This window comes from Pteropus medius, unplaced genomic scaffold, assembly GCF_902729225.1.
Source record: "Pteropus medius unplaced genomic scaffold, Ma_sr-lr_union100, whole genome shotgun sequence".
In the NCBI taxonomy this organism is placed as follows: Eukaryota; Metazoa; Chordata; class Mammalia; order Chiroptera; family Pteropodidae; genus Pteropus; species Pteropus medius.
Window position 1 is genome coordinate 22,304,050 of NW_024349800.1, and position 22,914 is coordinate 22,326,963.

Below are 22,914 nucleotides of genomic sequence, written 5' to 3' on the forward strand. Positions count from 1 at the left end.
TGGGTTCTAGTTGCTTTTTAAGAAGTCTTAGCTTTGTGATCTTGGCCACTTTTCAAAACTTCTCACTTTATACAATTCTGTTTGTTTTTTGCCCCCAATAAACACATTACTCTTTTAATTTATAAAAGATATTACTTTTATTATGATTATTTTTACAAATTTTACAAATCACAGTTATAACATTAACATTCACATTCCCTTTTATTTTTTCACTGGTGACGTTCTAACTAGGATGAGCATTAAGATGATCAGATAGTTTTACTTCTTATACTTGTTTCTTCTTTATTCCCCTTGCCTTGTTTCTTTTTCTCCTTAGTTACCAGAATAAGATTCACCATGTTCACTCCCATGACCTGCATTAACATTTCTAGAAATGTGACACTTCTTTATATTTGTCAAGATAATTGACACATTAAAGTCGAATTGAGTTCCTACTGTAAATTATAAATGCAGTGTGCTGGCACCTAAGAGAATGTTGTCATCAATGATAGACTGGTCATCTTCAATGGCAAAGAAAACTAAATATGCTAAAGTGGGCTAACTTGTGTTGGAAACCTGTCACACAATTTTGGTAACATGACCCCTTCTTTTGTCGCATAGTGCAGAGAACTCGAATTTCCTTTTGAATATCTGGATGAGATTTTGTCTTGGAATGTAAAGTTGCCACAGAGAACAGATAAACCTGTTCAAACCTGTTTTGGCATTCTTAAGGATAATGATTGCTCTTCACTCTTTGGTTAAGATTATGGGGCAGAAATACTTTTCAGTGTTGATTTGGTCTGATAATCACAGAGATGTAGAAAAAAAGCTTTGTTAAGCATTATAGATATTTTCATAAATTTTGAAGACTTCAAGGAAAAAGAGTTTACTAGGGACTTGCTAGTATTGACTTTGTTCAACTTGAAAATATAATCTATTACTCATTTAGGAAGCACAGAATAAGATCACTAAGCATCTTATAGCATGACACTATTCCTAAAAATGAACACTAGTCCATTTATTGGAACATCAGAATTTAAACCCAAGTCTGGCTGATCTGGAGTCTGAGTTCTTTCAACGATAAAATACTGCTTCTGTTTTTTTATTCAGCCCTTTTTTGTTTTGTTTTAGTTAACAGTTAATTACATAAATAGTATATGAATTTATTCTTCTAAAATATAGTACATTACAGATACACTGTAAGTCCCTTTTTACTCTCATCATTAATGCTAGTTCCCTCTCACCTCCTCAGAAGTAATATTGCTTTAAGTTTTGATAAATCCTTAGACAGCATTAAAAAAATATCCATTAGATATGTAGCAAAAAATATTCAACATCATTAACCATTATGGGAATGTAAATTAAAACTATAATAGGATCCTACCGCATAGGATCCTTTTATATGACTATGCCATATTTTATTTATCCCTACCTAATTTATGAATACTTAGATATTTTCTGATTTTTTTCCTATTACAAAGCTTGCTGTGATGAACATTCTTGTACGTGACTTGTTGTGCACATGTGCAAGAGTTTTCTGGTATAGTATTTCCCACACTTAGAGGCAATAAAAATAATGCAGTCATTTTAGTAAAGTACTACCCTAAACAAACTGCATTCTATTATAACAAAAGAAGATACAATAGAGACTGTATGCCTACATTTGATTTACAGTGTTCAAGCTCTGCTAGGACTTATATCATTATAGAGGCAAAATTCAAATAAGAAATCGTGCTAATTGAATGTCAAATTTTCACTATAACTTTTTTCTAAAAAGGTGTTTTCCCCAATATCTATTAATCACAAAGAAACATAAGCTGTGAATGTACAGTTCAGGAAATAAAAACGTACAAACTAAGACATGATTATGACCAAGATGTTGAGTAAACAGTGAAATATAAATTTTGAATCATCAGGAAAAGGCTTTTTAAACAACCCTCTAAACTTCAAAAAATCTCTTCAAGTAGTAGATCTGTCCCAATGTCATGGCAACTAAAACAAGAGCTTCAAAAAAGGACCAAAAGACCACGTTGCTATTTGTGTTGTCATTTGTTGCTCTGTATTCTCTCCTGAACTTCCAGGTATTCCTGTTCATGCTTTGCAGCTATCATCACCACTGCTAGCTCATTAATCATTTCTTCTAGCTTGTTCCAGTGAGCTTCTGTTTCTATGTCTTGCCCTTTTGGGGCCTCCTAATATCAGTCATGAACATCACTATTTTTGGACTTATGGTGGATAATCTGTTGCTCAAACAAAGTTTATATGTTTCATCCATATGAGCAGCACATGTATATTTCCCACTGGACTCCCAGTCTCCTTTATAAATTCCTTTATTATCAGGCCCTGTAATCTCCACATTGATGTCCAGGAAGCTGCCCTCAGCCACCCTGAAGATAAGGCCCATCTTGGTGCCCAAGGTGACACGCTCAAAGAAGCACTCCTTGGCATGCCCAGTGATGCTGATAAAGTAGCCCGAGGCTGTGGCCTGGAGGGCGGTCAGGAGCCCCAGCAGCTCAGCAACCGTCACTGTGGTCGGGATGGGGTCAAAGCTGAGACTCCATCTTTCCAATCTTCTCTTGGTCCCTCTCACTCTCTTGTCTCTGAGAGGAAACCACACTCTGTCTGTGGAGCATTACCCTCTTTCTAATAAACTTTCCTTTTGACTCCAAAAAAAAAAAAAAAAAAGCCGGGACCCAGACTGTGGCCTCCAGAGCTGCCCTTGCCACCACCGCTGCCTCAGCTCCACCTGCTCAGACTGCGCCGCCCGTCTATTATATTCCTTTTAACTGGAATCATTTTTCATATTATACCAATTTGTCATAATTTAAAATATATGAACTTTTAATAAAATAATTCTATTATCATTAGTTTCTATGTTCTCTGTTCATGGAGTTCTATGTGAAGTCAAAAGGACTTTGAAATCAATAGAACATAAGACTTAGAAAGATATAAAAATGTAATTTGGTGAGAAACAGAAAAAGGGAGGAGAGAAAATGGTAAAGCAGAAAAATATTGTAATCAGTATTCTTAACATTCTCATGGTTGAAACATCTTACATGATTAATTTTCAAATCTCGTAGTCTTTTAGATAAGGTTAGCTATAAGCATTAAATTCTTTGATATTTTGAATTACCATTTCATCAATATCCTTTTAGAAATCTGTAACTCAATTCTTTTTTTAAACAGTTTTATTGAGATATACAATTCACCCATTTAAAACGTATAATTCAATGGCTTTTTAGTATATTCAGAGAGTTGTGCAACCATTGTTGCAATTAATTTAGAATATTTTATTGCCTCCAAAAGAAACCCTATATCACTCAGCTATCACTCCCAATTCTCTCCAGATCTAGGTGACTACTAATACACTCTCAATCTCTATAATTTACCTTCTCTGGATATTTCATGTAAATGAAATCATACATTCGATGGCCCTTTGTGACTGGCTTCTCTTACTTAGCATGTTTTCAAGGTTCATCCATGTTGTAATATGTATCAGTACTTCATTCATTTTTATCACTGAATAGTATTCCATTGTATGGGTATAACACATTTTGTTTATTCATTCATCAGTTGACAGACATTTGAGCCATTTCAACTTTTTAACTATTGTGAATGACACTATTATGAACATTCATGTACAAGTTTTTATACATACGTACAAGCTGTGCAAACACGTTTTTATTACTCATTTATCTTAGATAAATACCTAGGAGTAGAATTGCTGGATCACATGGTAACTCTGTGTATAACCTTTTGAGGAAATGCCAGACTGTTTTCCAAAGTGGCTGTACCCTTTTACATTCCCATCAGTATTGTATTGGGGTTCTAATTTCTTCTGGCCAACATGTTACTATCTGTCTTTTTGATTATAGCCATCCTATGACTGTGAAGTGGTTATGTGGTTTTCATTTGCATTTATCTGATGGCTAATGATATTGAGCATTTTTTTATGTGTTTATTAGCCATTTTTATATTTTCTTTGGAGAACTGCCTATTCAGATCCTTTGTTCATTTTTAATTGAGTTGCATTAAGTAGTAATACAACTCAATTATAAAGTTGTAATAGTTAAGTTGTAATAGTTCTTTATATATTCTAGATACAAATCTCGCTATCTTATCTTTTGTTATGTGTGCTTTAGAGCTTTAGATGTCATATCTAAGAAATCATTGCCTAATTCAAGGTCTCAAAGATTTAAGCCTATGTTTTCTTCCATGAGTTTTATAGTTGAAGCTCTTATACTTATGTCTTTGATCCACTTTGAGTTAATTTGGGTATATGGTATGTGGTAGGGAACAAACTTCATTCTTTTGTGTGTGGATATCTGGTTGTCCCAGCCCCATTTGCTGAAATGACTATTTTTTCCCCATAGAATTATCTTAGAATCTGTGTTGAAAATCAATTGACCATAAATATTAGGATTTACTTCTGGACTCTTAATTATATCCCATTGGTTTATATGTCTATCTTTAGTCCAGTACCATGTAGCTTTGTAATTAATTTTGAAATCAGAAAGTGTGGGTCCTTCAACTTCATTATTCTTTTTGAAGATCGTTTTGGCTATTATGGGTCTCTTGAATTTCCACATTAATTTTAGGATCAGTTTGTCAATTTCTGTAAAGACTCAAGCTGTAATTTTAATAGAGATTGTGTTAAATCTGTAGATAAATTTGAGGAGAACTGACCTCTTAAAAATATTAAGTCTTTTGATTCATAGCCATGGGATGTCTTTTGGTTTATTAAATGTTCCTTATTTCTAGGTATAAGAAGAGAGTCTTCAACTTCTTGGCCACACTCACTTGGAAGTCAGCCTCAGCAACTCAGAGATGGAGGAGATGAAAAATGCTGGTGGCACCTCCTGTTGTTGATATGCTGTATCCCTTGACTATAAACTAAAGGGAAAGAAAGCCCTGTCTTTTTGGCCAAATGTACCTGGAGTGGAGCTTTCATCAAGCTGAGCTGGAGGAGGGGAGAGAGGGAGCAGGTTATGTGGCTCAAGTGTCATAGATCCTTTCTGTTCAAACTGAAATATGGTAGATTTCCTTGAATAAGTATTTTTTTGTTTGCTATATGACTTTTGGACAATATTCAGAGACTTTAAATGGATGTTTTTGTAATTTTCACCATTTTGGGCTATTTTGTGGGGTAACACATACATGGATCACCTCATGCTGCCATTCTGTAAACAGAACTTTTTGAATTTTAGTTTTTGCAAATACACTTAGAATAATTAAAATAACTTAAGTTTTAAAGGGAAACAGTTCTTTTTTTTGTAAATGAATCACTATTATACACTCAATTATTTTGTAAATAATTCTAGCTAGATTAACAAGCAGTGTCATGAAAACAATGTTCTTTTTAAAGCCATAGTTTACTGCATTTAATTTACAAACCCCATACACAAACACATACTTCCTCTTTATTAGGTAGACTTAAACAGCTATTTAAAAATAAGGGTCATGACGACTATAAAACACAATGAAACTCTAAGTTAAGGCTTTATGTTTGTTTTAAAACCCATATTTATAGGTAATTGTGTCCACACCAAACTTTCAAGTGCTAGGTTGAATTCATCTGCCCAGGATATGTACTTTTTATCCTTTACCAAAAATGCTTTCATATTGGATTGTACGAAATATGAATTAGTAGTAACCACATTCATTTTACTTTAATGAATTATTTGTTTCTTAGGTTTTGCTCTTATTTTGATGATTTAGTTTTTAGTAGCACAAGCATGTGCAAAAGAAGGGACAGGGCATTTCTTTGTAAACTTAGAAAATCTACGAACTGTATTCATTTTTATTTTCTTGAAAGTTAGCCAAGAATTAATAGTTCAGGACATCATAAATGCAGTAAATACCAAAAACATACTTGACCACTCTCCTTTTTTCAAAAACATAATATGTGTTAAAATAGAGAAAATATGGGGTGCAAGAGAAGACAGGACAATGACTTCATGACTTTGGGCCTGATTAAGTAGAGGGATGGAGTTGCCATGAAATGAAGTAGGCAATTCTGCAGGGAAGGCACGTTTTGGGTATGGAAGGCTTATCAGGGATATATTCATAATTAAAATGTTCAGGTTAGCATCTTAATCACAACTCCACACTCATACCTAATTTGAACCTTCTCCCCTTCTCTCAGTGTTGGCCTGCTTTAGGCTGGGAAGGCAACATCTGGGGAGAAGGCTTGGTCAGCTTCTGGATTTTTTTTCCCAGTGTTGTTCGCCTTCTCTTTCTCAGCCCTCACCAGGTTGTCTCCAGCTCTTCCTCTGGACAGGAAGAGACAGAAGATCTCACTGGCAGGCACCTCATGAAGGTGCCCTCTGTTGGAGGACTAGCCTTTCCTGTCACTGTGCCCTTCTTGAGTTCCTCAGAGGTTCCTTTGCTGGGCTGTTCAATGACAGCTCCCTGGTCCCTGGAAACACTCCTCTTCTGACTGCCATTTTTGACTGCTCCCTTTCATCTTTCAGGCCACCTCTCTGTTTGGATCTCATGGCATCTCCAGGGCTTGAATTCGGTCCATAAGAATCATCATGCTTTGCCTTGCCCTTGGAGGGAATGTAGTCCAGTGCAACCATTTCTACTTTGCCACTTTGGCCTGGAGAATTTTTTTCAGAATTAGGTTTGGCATTTGCCTCTGTACCATACAACTTCAGCTGGCACAGGTCAAACTCTCAAGAGGTTCTCTTGAAGTCTCCTCTGTTGTTTGGCCAATATGAGAGACATATATACTAGAATACGAAACAAAACAAAAACTTAATACCAAGCGATAGCAAAAAATGTGGAACAACTGGAATTATCATATATTTCTGGTGGGAGTGCCTCTTTTGAAAACCCTTGACAGCATCTACTTAGAGTAACCTGGCAATTCCATATCTAGTTAGATACCCACCACATACATACATACATACATACATACATACATACATACATACAATCGACAAAAGACATATTGAGGGATGGTCATAGAAGTATAAAAGTCATAAACTGAAAATAACCCAAATGCCCATTATCAGGAGAATGCATAAATAATGGTCATATATACTTAAAAAAAAATTTTTTTAAATGGAATGAACTACTGCTACATGCAATATAGATGAATTTCATAGACATATGTTAAGTCAAAGAAGCAAAATACAAAAGAGTAGATACTGTTTGATTCCATTTATACAATGTTCAAGAGCAGACCAAAGTAATCTGCTGTCAGAAGTTAGAATGATGGTTAGAAGTCAGGATAGTGAAGTAAGTAGCTACTAGGAAGTGGACAAGAGGGAAGTTTCTGGGTTATGGAATATTCCATATCTTAATTTGGGTCATGATTAAATTTTGTAATGTAATGGGTTAATACATTCCTAAAATTTCATATAGCTGTACAGTTGAGATTTTTGCATTTTATAACATGTATGTTTTATTTGACTAAAAGTAAAAACAAAATTTATGGAGAAATTCCTATACTCCCAAATATTCATGTGTTGCATTTCATTACTTGATAACATGAGCCCAGGATTATTTATAAAGAGTGCTTTAGTTGTGAGGACATTCTAAGCCAAAATCCTTTGACAGAGACATTTAGAAAAGTGAAAATGTTACGTTTAAGTGAAAATAGCCCTATTCTTTTACGGCTGGTGGCCCCAGTTTTCCCTGCTCTTCTGAGGGTTGCACTAGCCAGCAGCTCGGCTTCCAGAATTTACCAGCAGGGGTCAGCCCTGAACAAAACACACAAGCCTGAGCCTTCCATGAGATGAAACTTCCTTCCCAGTTCAGCCAAGTTTTCCTGACCATATGAGTTCTCTCAACATCTCCAGCTATATTTTTCTGTCACTCCCAGCCACTCCCACGATCATAACATGGACCAGAAACCATAACATTACCTCTCTCACCCACACGAACACACTCTCCTATCTTTCCACTTTCTCAAATAAACCTCCAGCAGCACTCCTTTTACTTTACCAAGCCCTTCAGTCCAGTGACTTGATTGATGTTTCTCTCCATCCTGCAGTCCCCTCCTCTCCTCGCCGACTCCTTCTCCAGCCCTGACATCGTGGGTCATCAGTGTAATCACTTTTGCAAACACCTTCAACTCTTTGACCTTGCCAGACCCAGCTTTTAACTTATTAATGATTTCCCACTGCAGTTGGCATAAAATACAAAACCTAGTAGAGGGCCCCCAAGGCCCTGCTTGCCCCAGTCCTGGGCTGGTACCTCTCCCACCTGGACTCATACACACCACAATCTCAGTTCTTTCCTCTACCAATATGAAAGTCATTTCCTCCAAGCCCACTCTCTTATTCTCTTTCCTGACAAGGTGTTTATTTCCTTCAAGAGACAATTTTTAAATATTCTCATATTGATGTACTTGCTTGGTTAATATTTGTCTTTGACCTGAGACTGTGCACTTCACAAAGGCAATGACCATTCTGGTTTGCCCATCTTTTACACAAGTGGTGCCAAGCACTTGCTGGGTCCACAGTAGATGTTCAATAAGTATCTGCTGAATTAGAATGTCAGTCTAGACCTTGACCCCACAAAGACAGGGGACAGATATGGAACCCTCTGTTGCTTTAGAAAAACACCAGCAGTTTATATTTGTATAATATTCATCCTTTCAAAGCACTTTCTCATCATTATCATAATAATTGCATTAGATAGGTTACATAAGATAGGTAAGTGTTGCAATTCCCATTTGATAGGAGCAGAAAATGAGGTACAAAGAGAGTTGACTAAAATGTCAAAGAACTAAAGTCAAAACCTCTGACCTACCCATCTGTGCATCTACACTAGTGTATATAAATGCTCAGTCTCTTGATCAAACTTGCAGTGAAGAGGATAGCTTAACAGTTAAATGCTCAGGCTCTAAGGACAGACCACTAAGGCCCCAAACCCAGATCTAATACTTAAATTGCTGTGTGACCTTGGGCAAGTTACTTAACTTCCCTGAGCTTCAGTTTCTCTATCTCTAAAGCGGAAATAACAATACTGAGGAGGTTGATGTGAGGTTTTGAAGATATCTATCTATCTATTTATCTATCTATCTATCTATCTATCTATCTATCTATCTATCTATCTATCTTCACTACAAAACCTGACTACAATATATATATACACACAAAGATAAATGTGTGTGTGTATATATATATATATATATATATATATATATATATATATATATATGTAATATATATATTACACACAGTCCTGAGCATGGTACATGGGAAGCAATCAAAATTAATTATTTGTGGAAGTCTTTTGACTTCCACAATAATGATTATGTTTCATACTCCTCTGTAACTCTAACAATTAGTACAGTGCCTTTCACAGTGATGTTTAACACAAATGGTTGATAAAACTTCTGGCAATATTGGGATTTCTATGTTCTTTAATTTATCTTTATATGTGAATACTGTTGCCTTTGAGGAGTGAGAAATGTACATACCAGTGGTGTGACCATCCCCATGTGCATACCCTTTAAGGCCGGATAATTAGGAGCAACTTCTAGTTGCCAGTTCTCTATCAGTTCTCTCATTTTAGAGTCTATTCTCCTGTCCTTCTTTGGAAGAGTATAATTGATATTACTTGTCTTTTCAACCCCCTTTATTCTTTTTTTTCCTTAGAGTTTTATTATTTCTATTTTTTTTCTTTTTCTCTTTTCTTTTTATTTTTAAAATTTTTATTGTGACGACATTGGTTAACGAAATCCAGTAAGTTTCAGGTGTACAATTCAATAGTATCAACCCCCCTTTATTCTGGAACGGGTTATATACTATAGCCATGGCCTAGTTAGGCATTAATCTAATGGGTTAATCTCCACCCCCATAGGATAGGATAGAAAACTACATAGTAGAATGCAAAGTAGGTAAATCAGTACTCTTTATGCTTTCTAAAGAAGTTTTCTAAAGAAGTTTATTAGAATGGAAAAAATCACATGCCACTTGAAAAATCTCCTTTATGCAGGATAAAGTGATAGATTAAAATAAACCTACAAGACAAAAGTAAATGTCATGATATTTTATTTATTTTGCTTGGTCCTTTTAAAAATGTTATGCTGTAATATTTTTGTCTCCTGCAGTTATTAATATAAATACATAGAAATAATGACCTATAATGAAACTTGTGAAACATATGAGTGCAAATTTAATGGCGGTTTCCTTGGAAAAAGAACACTAATGGTTGCAATCTGTTAGAACAGACTAAAGTGTTTTTATTTAATTACGTATGATAATGCCTCTTTCTCTGTCTTTGTTATCATTTATAGTATTTATTATGTGGCTACCTGAGGTTATGAATCTGCAGTAAAAAAATTGTTAAAAGTACAGTAAAAGCATTCTTTCCTATTCTATTTCTTTTATAGAATTCAGTAAGCTATTAACAGTATAGAACAAAAGTATAGAATGAAAAGTCTCCATCTTAATGTTAAGATCTAAAGTAATGAGGTCCAGCCTTCCAGTTTTAGTTGAAAAACTACAAATTAATTAGTTTCAATAGGTTTTCTTGTACCTACAGTCCATTTTAAAAAATGTTTGATTCTTTCCTTCTGTTTACACATTTTCAAAGTAATAAATTGGTTCTCTAGCATTCTTCAAAGATAACCAATGAGATTTTTTTACTGTATAATTTTAAAATTACTATTTACACATACTTAATTTTAATTGTAATTTCAATTCCTTACAGCTATAATTTTTATTGCTAATGAAATTGTCCCATCTTTGGCCATTGGGAACCTCTTCACATTTGCTCCCGAGTCAATCTGACATGACTCTATTAATCGTTGATAACTTCTTTGCTTTCTGGTAGGATAAGATGGTCTAGGGCTCCTTGTGAGTATTTCCTGCTTCAGACCTGGAGTTAGTCATTTCTTCAAGAAGCTTGGTTCTTTTTAGTAGAAAACTGTATGTAGAAACTACAATTTAATTGCTAAAGATGTTCATTGTTACTGAGCTAGTCAATTTTTGTGGGCTTCTTTGATAAAAATAGCTTCAGAAAGCTATTTTTATCAAAAATTCTAATTGATTCATTTGATATATGTTGTATCTTTTTCTATTACCTCACTTTAGAATGTCTTGTTTTCCCCCAAGTTCCCAGTGACTCCTTTTATGGACTTGAACACTCACCTTCCTACCTGGTTTTTTAGAAAGTACCCTCTTTGCCTCTGAATAAAATGTTTTAATGGTTGGAAATCGATAAGTTTTGAGCTCCTTCTTCAAGGAACCTATATGGTATAATTCTTTTTTTAAATTATTTTATTTTTATTATGGTAACATTGGTTAACAAAATATGGTAAGTTTTAAGTGTACAATTCAACAGTAAGGCATATATATTGCATTGTGTGTTCGTCTGTTTACTGCCCATAGTTAGATTTTTTTCTGTCACCACATATTTGACCCTCTTTACCCTGTCTACTCCACCCAACCTACTTCCTCTGGTAACCACTAGTCTATTGTCCATGTCCATGAGTCTCTGTTTGTTTGTTGCTTTTAGGTTTATAGCCCACATATAAGTGACATCATGTGGTTTTCAACTTTTTCTGTCTGGCTTATTTCCCTTAGCATGATTATCTCGAGGCCCATCCATGTTGTCGCAAATGGCAATATTTCATCTCTTCTTATGGCTGAGTAATATTCCATTGTATATATGTACTACATCTTCTCTATCCAATCATCTATTGTAGGACACTTCAGTTGCTTCCATGTTATATGGCATAATTCTTAAGAGGCAGCCTTTAGAATCAGATTGCCTGGATTTTAATTCATAATGTGGGACACTAACTTGATGAAATCGTGGCTTCCAAGCATCTTACCAGGTGATAGCTTGATGCAGAAAGTCTCATAGATCAAATAAAGATGCTCAAATCACACAGTTTGTTGAATCACCTTAAAACATACAGTTAGAAGCAAGGGGTTAATAGATAGAGTAGGTTGAGACATTCAGAAATAGGTCCAAGCGAGGTAGAGAACCACACTATCTGAATCCTGTGTTATGCAATGTTCAGATGTTCTCTCTCTTTATTTCTGCCACAGCAGTCTTCTCTGTTGATGGTGCAATTACAAAGACCAAAGCCAGGATTGAAAAAGGGTGTTTAGCAGGAAGGTGACAGAAGTAACCATACTCTTACTTTGTGGAGAGAAGCAAGGACAAGGACTTTCAGCCAAAAGCTGTAGCTTGCCAATTAGCCTGTTGAGCAGCCGAGGATTTTATCTGCATCTCTTGGATTGAGCATATGTGGAGCCAGAATTGGGACTATAATGGGTGTGTCATCAGTGGGTGCCTGATTCTGGAGATATTAAAATATGATTTAAAAAAATGCTGTGGATATATATATATTAAAATCTTTTTAAAGAGATATGAGTTTGAAACAAAGCAGGAGAGCTTGTTGGTATTATTTTTAACCCTCGGGGTTAGCAGAGAGCAGTTGCCTTTTATTTTCACTTTCTGATTCTGTATCCACACTAACGAATCAGAAAGTGTTATATAGGGTGTACTCTTCAGAACTGGGCTTCCTGGGATTTTTCTAGTGCTCCATGGGGCTCAGTGCAGAGAGGAGAGATAGGAGTGAAAGGTAGCGGGGTACAGGGTTCTGGAAGGCACCGTCATGTTCCCCCAACCACAATGACTTAATAGTCTTATGGGCAAATGTGATTTGAAAAGTCAGGGTTGAACCATCTTTTTTTCCCTCCTCTTTAATTTCCCCGCCCCCTACTTCCACCCCTAACCTATGGATGTTGCTGTTTCCTCTTAAGAACTAGATCTCTGAAGGTGGAGGGTCTCCTCCCAAATGCTCACAGACTAGCGTCCATGGCTCCACCTGGGGTTCAAACCCAGGACCCTCTGCGTGTAAAGCAGAGGTGCTAACCACTACACTATGGGGTTGAGGCATCTTAAATCGCATTCTTAATTGCAAGACAAGTTTATAGCCCCAAGGACAAACTTATTAAAGCTATAACTATGATTATCAATAAGTTCTATCCAACTTAAAAACAAAGCATTTTTTTAATAAGCATTGCTTCACCCACTATGAAAAACAGTAGAGAAGTTCCTTAAAAAATTAAGAATATGAAGAGTATATTTTGACAAACAGATAAACCTGCATAAACTACACCCCCAAACCCAAGAAATCAATGTGCCTCCTTCTAGTAAAGCCCCTCTTCCCCAACGCTACCACCCAGAAATAACCAATATTATGGTTTCTTTCACAATAGATTAACTTTGTCTGTTCTAGAACTTCATGTATATGGAATCATTCAGTAGTACTTCTGTGTTTGCCTCTATAGCTCAGCATGTTTTAGAAACTGATTTATATTGTTACTTGTTATCAGTAGTCCATTCCTCTTTATTGCTGAGTAGTATTACACTTTATAAATATCCTAAACTTTGCTTATGCATTCTCCTGCTAACAGACATTTAGGTAGCTTCCAATGTTCGACTATTATGAGTAAAGTTGCTATGAACATTTACGTACAAGTCATTTTGTAGATATATGTTTTTATTTATTTATTTAATTCTAGAAGTAGAATAGTTGGGGCAAGGGTAGGTTTAATTTTATGAGGAACTCACAAACTCTGACAAATCAATAAGAAAAAGACAATCATATAGAGCATGGAATAGGGGAAAAACTTGAACAGACTTTACAAAAGAAGAGATGTAAAGGGAAAACAATTTAAAATTATAATATGACACTCTACAAAAACTACAACGCAACACGTTTAACCAGTATGCCGTACACCTGAAACTAATATAAAATAATACTGAATGTTAACTTTAATTTAAAATTATAAAAAAAAAAGAAATGATCTCTGTGGGAGAGAGGGTAGTGATCAAAAGGGAACATGAAGAAGCTTTTGGAATAGTGATAATGTAATGTTTCTAGATATGGGTGCTGATGACACAGTTGCGTTTAGTTCATGAAAATGGAATGACTCTACACTTATGACACTTGCATTTCCCTATATGTATGATATACCTCAACGAAAAGTAAAACAAAACAAAACAAAATCCCAGAACATAATGCACTACCACTATATACCCACCAGAATGGCTACAATAGAAGAGAAAGAAATACTAAGTATTGGGAAAGAAATATAGCAATAAGAATGCTCATATGTACAGTCTCTTTGGAAAACTGAGACTATCAACTAATGCTAAATATATGTATATATGTAATTTTATGTATATTACCCAGCACTTCTATTCATAGTAGTCGTATTCATAGTAGCAATATTCATGTAACCAAAAGCTAGAAACTGCCCAAATACCCATCAATGATAGGTGGATAAATTGTGGTATATACACATAATAGAATGCTATGTATCAATGAGAATAAACAAACGACAGCTGCATACAACAATACATATGAACTTCACCAACTTAAAGTTGAAAATCTAGGTATCAAATCATATGACTCCATTTACATAAATTTTAAAAATAGGCAAAACTAATTTATGATGTCAGAAGGGAGAATATGATTAACCTTAGGGGGCTTTGTGATGATACCAGTGACAAGAGCATTTCAAGGGTTGTGATAATGTACTGTTTTAGGATATATGAACAGTAAACAGGAGTGTGCAGTTTGTGGAAATTCATCAAGATGAACACTAATGATTTGTGCTGTGCACTTTCCGTACATATATTATACTTCAATAACAATTTAGTTTAAAAATGCCTTCAGATCTTAAATCCAATCTGATTTTAACATTCCCTAAATGCTATCCTGTCTCTAAGGGTAACTTTTTTCACTTTTCCTTCCAGGGTTATCAGAAGAATCATAGTACTATCAAAAAGGGAAGTTCTTTGTTGTTTCTTGAAACCCCGTGAACATAATATGCACATGTGTTCTAGCACAGTCTAGTGACACAGTATTAAGCTACATCATCAGTGTATAATAGCTGACTAGTTTGGAAAAAAAAAAAAAACAGAATAAAATGCAGCGTTGCAGTGGCATATGGCTTTTGCCCCAGTTAGATAAATCATTAACTAGGTATGCTTTGATACAAGGCATTTGACTAACCTTGTAAACCAAGTTAGGGAGCAAAAGTAAGGAGCTGTGGCTGCCTTCCTCTCCGAAGGAACGACGGAAGAGAAATAATTTGGTGAGGCGTTCCAAGCACCACGTGTTGTTGGTTATCTCACTAAACATGTCTTCCTCCCGATCCCTAAGCGAAAAAAGCACTTTCAGGAAAAGGATTTTAATGGCTGCAAAGAAAAGCCCAACCAAAATACTCCCGCCTCTTAACCCACAGGAAACTTTTAGGGAAGTTGAATGGGTTGTTTTGGCTTACCTACTTCCAAATGTTAAAAAACGAGTTAAAGAAACGCCAATTTTTTTTTTTTTTTCCAAAAATGAATTTTCTCCTCTTTTGACTCACAGCGATTTGTGCGTCACTGTCTGCGTTTGAAGGCAGCGGCAATGAGTAAAATGGACCATTTAGTGATTTGAGCTTACTCAGCCAGAAGGGGGCGAGCAGAAACAGTTACCGAGGATTTCGATTAAGTCAGGTATCTTGTCTGTAGTATTTGTGACTGCCAGATTAAACGACCTGAAATGAGCTAGGATGAAACTGCCTGGAAGACGGCAGTTTCCGTCCACCACTTAACAAATTAGGCACAAACTCTATATATTTACTAGTTAATTGAAGATGACTGCATCAGTTAAGGGCGGTGGTGTATTTTAGTCCTTGTCGGGACCATCTGAAATCAGGTAAACTATATTGTAAGAGTCGGGTTAGTGGGAGCAATAACAATTTTATTTAGCGCCTTTACTTCAGGGCCCAGGGACCTACCAGAGAGTAATAGGTCTCGGGTTGGAAGTCAAAAGAGATTTCAACTTTAGCTGCAATGCTTTATTTCTTTTATTAAAATATATTAAAATTTAAGGGGAATGTGACAAAACAGTAAGAATTACCAAACTTGAGTTGTATCTTTTGGTGAACATATATTTGCATTCTGTTCTTTATAAACCTAGGAGTAGAATTACTAGTCATAGGATATGCATATGCTCTAGTAATGTTCTGTTTCTAATCCAAGTGTTGGTTTCAGGGGCGTGCTCAGTTTATGAAAAATTGCTGAGATATATACTTATGATATGGTCATTTCAATAAAAAGTTAAACAACGACAAAATAAAAACTATAAGGCAATATCACTTTATAGCTATCAGAATGGCTAAAATAAAATAGCAGAAAATACCAAGTATTGGTGAGGACGTACAGCAACTGGGTTACTCATATATTAGTAGTGGGAATTTACCTCGATACAATCCCTTTGGAAAACTGGCATCATCTATTTACAACGAAAGTATGTCTATCCCATGATCTGATAATTCTACCCATAAGCAGACATACCTGGCAGGAATTTGTATTGTTACCAAAAGACGTGCAAAATATATTTTTAAATTTTTATTTAATTCCTGTCCCCCTTCCACCCTTGACCTACGGATGTTGCTTTCTCCCCTTAAGAACTGGATCTCTGAAGGCGGGGTGCCTGAGTGCCCAGGGCCTAGTGCATTCGGGATATGGGGCACCCAGGGTATGGGCTGTGGTTCCGCTGGGGCTCAAACCCAGGATCTTCTGCGTGTAAAGCAGATGTGGTAACCACTACTCTATGGAACCACACCTAAAATATATATTTTTAAAATATATTTTAATAACTTTATTGAGATACCTTTTATATAAAAGTTTTACATATTTAATGTGTATGTTTTGATGTTTTGATATATTGTGATATTTTTAAACCATCAGACTGAGAGAAAAAATAAGAAATTACGGTACATCAAAGATACAAACTTTATACAAATTTATACAAATTTCTTTATATATATTAACTTGGTGGGCTGTCCCTGAGAAGTTAATCAAAGTAAGTTGTGTATAGACTGACCTCATTTTTATAAAGATAAAAAACAAAGACAAAATCCCTTTACGTATGTCTATGTATGTAAGAACAGGAAGAAAAGACCAGGTAAATAGATCAAGATATGGGAGCATAAAATTAAATGGGAAATGAGGATCAAGATGATTAGCTTTTTTTTAGTCAGCTCTGTATTGTCTGACTTGCTGAAACCAGAATTGTTAGTAGGTAATTATTTTTGATTCAGATATAATTCACATACAATAAAATTCACCATTTTAAAGTATACAGTTCAGTAAATTTTAGTACAGTGTATTCACAAAGTCGTGCAAGCTTTATACTACTTCTAATTCCAAAACATTTTAGTCACTTTCCTCAATGCCTCCCTGCCCCCCAAAAAGCCTGTACTTACTAGCAGTCAATCTCTATTCCTCCTGCCTCCCAGCCCCTGGCAACCACTAATCCATTTTCTATCTCTTTGGATTTGCTTATTTTGTGCATTTTATATAAATGAAATTATATAATGTGTATCTGAATTTTTGTGTCTGGCCTCTTTTACTTAGGTTCAACCATGTTGTATCATGTATCAATAGTTCATTCCTTTTTATGGCTGAATAATATTTTACCATATGGATATAGCACATTCATCTGGTGATCCATTCATCTGGTGATCATCATTTACACTGTTTTCACTTTTTAGATATTATGAATAATGCTGCTATGAACATTCATGTACAAGTTTTTAAGTGGTCATATGTTTTTAATTTCCTTAGGTATAATATGTACTTAGGAGTGGAATTATTATGCTAGGGCATATGGTAACCCTATGTTTAACCATTTGAGAAATGCCAGACTACTTTTTAAAGCAGCTGCATCATTTATTTGACTTTCCCACTAGCAATGTATGAGGGTTCCAATTTCTCCACATCCTTTGTTCACTTTTTACAGTAGTCCCTCTTATCCACGGTTTCACCTTCTATGGTTTCAGTTACCCAAGGTCAACCGAGGTCCGAAATATTAAGTGGAAAATTCCAGAAATAAATAATTCATAAATTTTAAATTGTGTGCCATTCAGAGTAACATGATGAAATCTCATGCCCTCATGTTTGTCTAGTCTGGGGCATGAATTATTGCTTTGTCCCATATATTTATGCTATTTATGCTACCTATCTGTTAGTCACTTACCAGCCATCTGATGTTACCGACCGATGTAGTATCTCAATGCTTGTGTTCAAGTAACCCTTATCCTAATAGTAGCCTAACCCTACGTCACAAGGCCTATGTCACTCACTTCACTTCATGTCACCACCTAGGCATTGTATCATCTCACATCATCACAAGAAGAAGAAGGATGGGTATAGTACAGTAAGATACTTTGAGACAGAGAGGGCATATTCATGCAACGTTTATTAAGTAATATTGTTATAATTGTTCTATTTTATTATTAGTTATTGTTAATCCCTTACTGTGCCTAATTTATAAATTAAAGTTTATTATATATAGGAAAAAACATGGTATATAGAGGGTTCAGTACTCTCCTTGGTTTCAGGTGTCCCCTGGGGGTGTTGGAATATAATTCCTTCAGATAAGGGGGAAAACTACTATGTCTGTCTCATTTATTATACCCATGCTAGTGATTATGAAGTGTATCACATTTGTTTGGATTCAATTCTCCCTGATGGCTAATGATGTTGAACATGTTTTCATGAGCTTATTTGCCATGTGCATATCTTCCTTGGAAAAATGTTAAATTCTTTGCCCATTTTTAAATTCAGTTATTTGATTTTTTATTGTCGAGTTGTAAGAGTTCTTTATATATTCTATATGATAACCCCTTGTGAAATATATGATTTACAAATATGTTCTCCCACTTTGTGGGTTGTCTTTTTATTTTCTTCAAAGTATCCTTTGAAGCATAAAATATTTTAATTTTGATAAGTTCAATTTATCTATTTTTTTCCTTTGATTTCTTGTGCTTTTGTTGTCATTTTAAGAAATCATTGTGTAATCCAAGGTCATGAAAATATACCCTATGTTTTTCTCAGTGTTTTATAGTTTTAATCTCTTAAACATGGGTCTCTCATACATTTTCAGTTATTTTTTGCACATGATATGAAGCAGGAGTATACTTTTGTTCTTTGATGGGTGAATATCCAGTTTTCCAAGCTTCATTTGTTCAAAGTCTGTTCTTCTCCCCTCTATTCCCCATTGAATTATCTTGGTACCTTTGTTGAAAATTAACTGATAATAAATGTATGCACTTATTTCTGGACACTCATTTCTATTCCATTGATCTATATGTCTAGCCTTGTGCCAGCACCACATGTCTTGACTACTATGTAGGTAATTAAAAAAATGAATAAGTCAATTTAAAAACTACATTTGATTGATTTAATTTAATCATATAACATCAAAGGACTTATTAAAGCTCCAGGGATCTTAGTCTGTATTAAATTTTATTAATCCTTGTGTCTTTTTTCCATGGCTGCTAAACAAATTACCACAAATTTAATGGCTTAACACAAAAGAAATTTATTATCTTCAAAACTATAAGTTATAAGTCTGACATGGGTCTCAGTTGGCTTAAATCAAAGAGTCAATAGGGCTGAATTATTTTCTGTCAGTTCTAGCGGGAGAATCTGTTGCTTTAGACAGCTTTTAGAGGCTGCCCATACTCCTTGGCTCATGGACCCTTCCTTCTTCAAAGCCAGCAATTTTTCATCTCTTTGACCATTCTGTAGGCACATCTCCCTCTAACTCCCCTTCTGTCTCCCTCTTCCTCATTTAAAGGCCCTTTAATTCACTGGGCCCATGTGGATAATCCAGAATAATCTTTTAATCATCTAAATAGCAACCTTAATTTCTCATTGCTATCTAAGCCAATATATTCACAGGTTCTGGGAATTAGGATGTGGACATCTTTTCTCAGGGAGCAGGGAGAGGCGTTATTCTACCTACTACATTCAACATCACAAACTTTGAATGAAAATATAAGTTTTTTTCAACTTTATCGAGGTATAATTGATAAATAAAATTGTAAGATATTTAAAGTGTACATCTCGATGATTCAATATATCTATACATTGTGAAAAGATTCCTCCGATGTAGTTAATTAACCTATCTGTCACCTCACATACTTATCTTTTTTTTTAAGTGAGAATATTTAAGTTGTACTCTGTTAGTAAATTTCAATTATACAATACAGTATTATCATGGTAACTAAAGATCTTCGGAGCTTATTGATCTTGTAGCCAAAAGATTGTACCCTTTACCAAACTCTCTCCACTTCCTCTGACCCCTCAGGAACACAAATATTTCTTAATAGTTTACATTGATGTTGGTTAAGGAGATTCTTTAAGATCATACAGGAAGTAAGTGACAGGGTTGGAGAGAGGACAAAGGTATTTTAATTCCCAGTGTTGTGATCCACTTGCCTCCTTTTTCATTCAAGAAATATTTATTGAGCATTTAGATGATGTGGCATACAACCTATGCTGCTTGAATAAAGGCGTTTTAGACTTAACCATCTTGTTGAATTTGGAGTTGAAGATGGCTAAAATTTAAAAATTTTAAATAATTTCATAAGACATTTAAGGATGAAAATTTAAGTATTATTCATTGAGAGCTGACATTACAAAGCTTACTAATCAAGTAAAGTCAAAAGTCATTCAATGACCAGGATTGTTGCCCAGGCAGGAAGTGTTAGTATGGTTGGTAGGAAAGGAGCAAGGGAGGTGGAAGGCAGTGTTAGGTTCCCTTCCTTGGGGGGATGCTCACAAAATTGACTTGTGGCTTTTACAAGGAACAGATGTTTTCACATCTACATTAGCTGCTTTGTTACTGGGGAAGAGCTTGAGAAAAAGGGAAACATATCCATGCAAGAGCAACAAGGGAAGCTCAATATGTGGATAAAAAACAGGGAAAACACAACAACCTGTAGAAGAGCATGCATTACAGAGTTTGTTCATTTATTCAATTGTTCAAACAGCATAAACTCCAGGCATTGTGTTGGGGGTCAAGAACATGACTCTGAATGAGGCATGGAACCCCTAGTTCAAGCCCCCTCCCTGGCCAGGTCCTCCCTTGGTTGGGTGTTGCCACTCAGAGAAAGAGTGGGCTGAGAAGGCCCCCTCCAAGCCTGCCTCCTACCCCTCTACGGCCCCACTGACAATAACACTACCTGCCCTGATCTTTACGATTCTCTGAGTGTCTCCACCCACTACCTTCTTCTCTTGGCTTCTCCTATCCTCCTATTACCTCTCCTTCCCCAACTACCAGGATAATTCTCAAACCATAATAATGCCAAACAGTTCATTTCCCAGGCTGAGTTTTTCAAATAACCATATTGGGATAAGGCAGGAGTGGTATGCAGGACTGGAAGAAGCAGGGAGAAAAGGTGTACAGGGTAGTATGGGAAGGGGGAGCAAGGACCCTCCAGTTCCTATCCTCTTAAGAGGGTAGTGAAGTTGTTAAATCCTGGTGTCTGAAGGTCCACATCGGCTGGGTTTGAGCCACTTGCCACCTGAACCACCTCAGATACATCCTTTAACCATTCTGTACCTGTTTCCGCATCTATAACATTGGAAGAATAGTTATTTCATATATAATAAATGTTCTATGTGTTAGGTGAAAGCGTGATTTGGAGAACCCACTCCCACCGTGACATCACCGTGACATCATTCCCAGTTCTCTCAGTTCTCTGCAGCTCTCTGTATTCCTGCTGGCCCCTGGGTAGCTCTTAGACAAAACTCAACAAACTCAATGTCTCAAGACTAACAACACTTCCTAAGGCCAACAGTTTAAATTCACATTACGAGGAAAAAGGAAGTTTTGCATCAAAGGAACAAATCTGCAAAGGTTTCCATGGCCCCATTGTAGGAAACCTCTGAGGTTATTGTGCAGAGTGTTTTCTTTCCTCTTTTCTCAACTTCCTGCTTCTAGACTTGGCCCAGGGGCCCATCTCTGACTAAAAAAAGCCCAATTCAATGCCTTTCCAACAAGATACATCTCTTGGCAGCCCTTCTGTAATGTGCAAGCTGCTCATTTAAAAATAGAATCCTTTTTTGCTTCGGTCTTTCTACATTTAGTATACAGCGTACTGAGTGGAAAGATAGAGTCATCAGAGTCCTTCTTCACATTTTCTTCCCTACTCTCTGCCCCTCCTCTTTTCTTCTGGGTCCTTTTGCTTCCTCATTTATCTTCTTTGCTTTTTGCTTCTTTGAATCCCTCCCTATGGCTCAGAATGGAGCCGATGTTGTTCTGAACCAGATAGACGCAAGTCTAGGAAATAGGTTTTGTTTTGTTTTGTTTTTTTTGTTTGTTTGTTTGTTTTCTCAGCTTGATGCGTGGCTGAAAAAGAAGAGAGGAGAAGTTCTTTAGTAAAGAACCAGAGCTGGCAAGAGAACCAAGTGACTCAAGGGAAGAGACATTCCCTGAACTGGTTAGTTCATTTCTGGAGCAATCACTCTCCAGCTTCCCAAGAGTGGCCAGACTTCATTTTTTCAGACTTGGAATAAAATGCATGTTGCGTGGAATAAAATGCATGAAGATCGTGCCTTCCCCTGGTCTTCGATCCGGTGTCCTTTATCTCTGGATTTCAGGCTGTAGCTGACATAAACTGTCTTTTTTATTTAAATAAAGTGTCTGTCTGATCTTGGATCCACATATGATTTATTTTGTTGATTGTTATTTCCTGAGTCATGAAGGGAGGGGTTCCAGTGTTCAGGAAGCCCAAGAATGGATGAGATTTGCTTGACCCCTTAGCAACTTCTGTCTAAAAATGAATCTTTTCAGAATTTTGCCCAAGGACCAGGACCAGGGTGGGAATTTGCTCTTAACTTATAGATACCTTATTTATCTCTGTTGTTGTTAAGAGTACAAACAGTATTTCAAGGGAAAGAAAATATTTAAAATTCTTAGCCACAGTTCATTTTGTGTGGGTAGATGTGAACAGCACCTTTAAAAAAAGAGTTAGCTGTGTGATTTAAACAAAAAATCAAGTTGTCATTCAAGTTCTTTACTTTCTAAATTGGTCTCTGAATCTGATTGATTGGTTTGTTTTGTTAGTTTTGAAAACTGAACTGACTTTTAACCAGTTCAGA

The 22,914-nt window shown here is 35.9% G+C and overlaps 1 long non-coding RNA gene and 1 pseudogene across 1 annotated transcript; both read right to left on the bottom strand.

Moving 5' to 3' along the window:
• Positions 1-1,906: 1,906 nt before the first annotated feature.
• On the bottom strand, positions 1,907-5,150 carry LOC120622145 (transmembrane emp24 domain-containing protein 2-like; annotated as a pseudogene).
• Positions 5,151-6,114: 964 nt separating this feature from the next.
• On the bottom strand, positions 6,115-15,388 carry LOC120621577 (uncharacterized). The gene is made up of 3 exons (XR_005658196.1): positions 15,252-15,388; positions 14,981-15,125; positions 6,115-6,713 (listed from the first exon to the last, which is right to left on the bottom strand). It is a non-coding gene; the product is annotated as an uncharacterized LOC120621577 (long non-coding RNA).
• Positions 15,389-22,914: the final 7,526 nt, after the last annotated feature.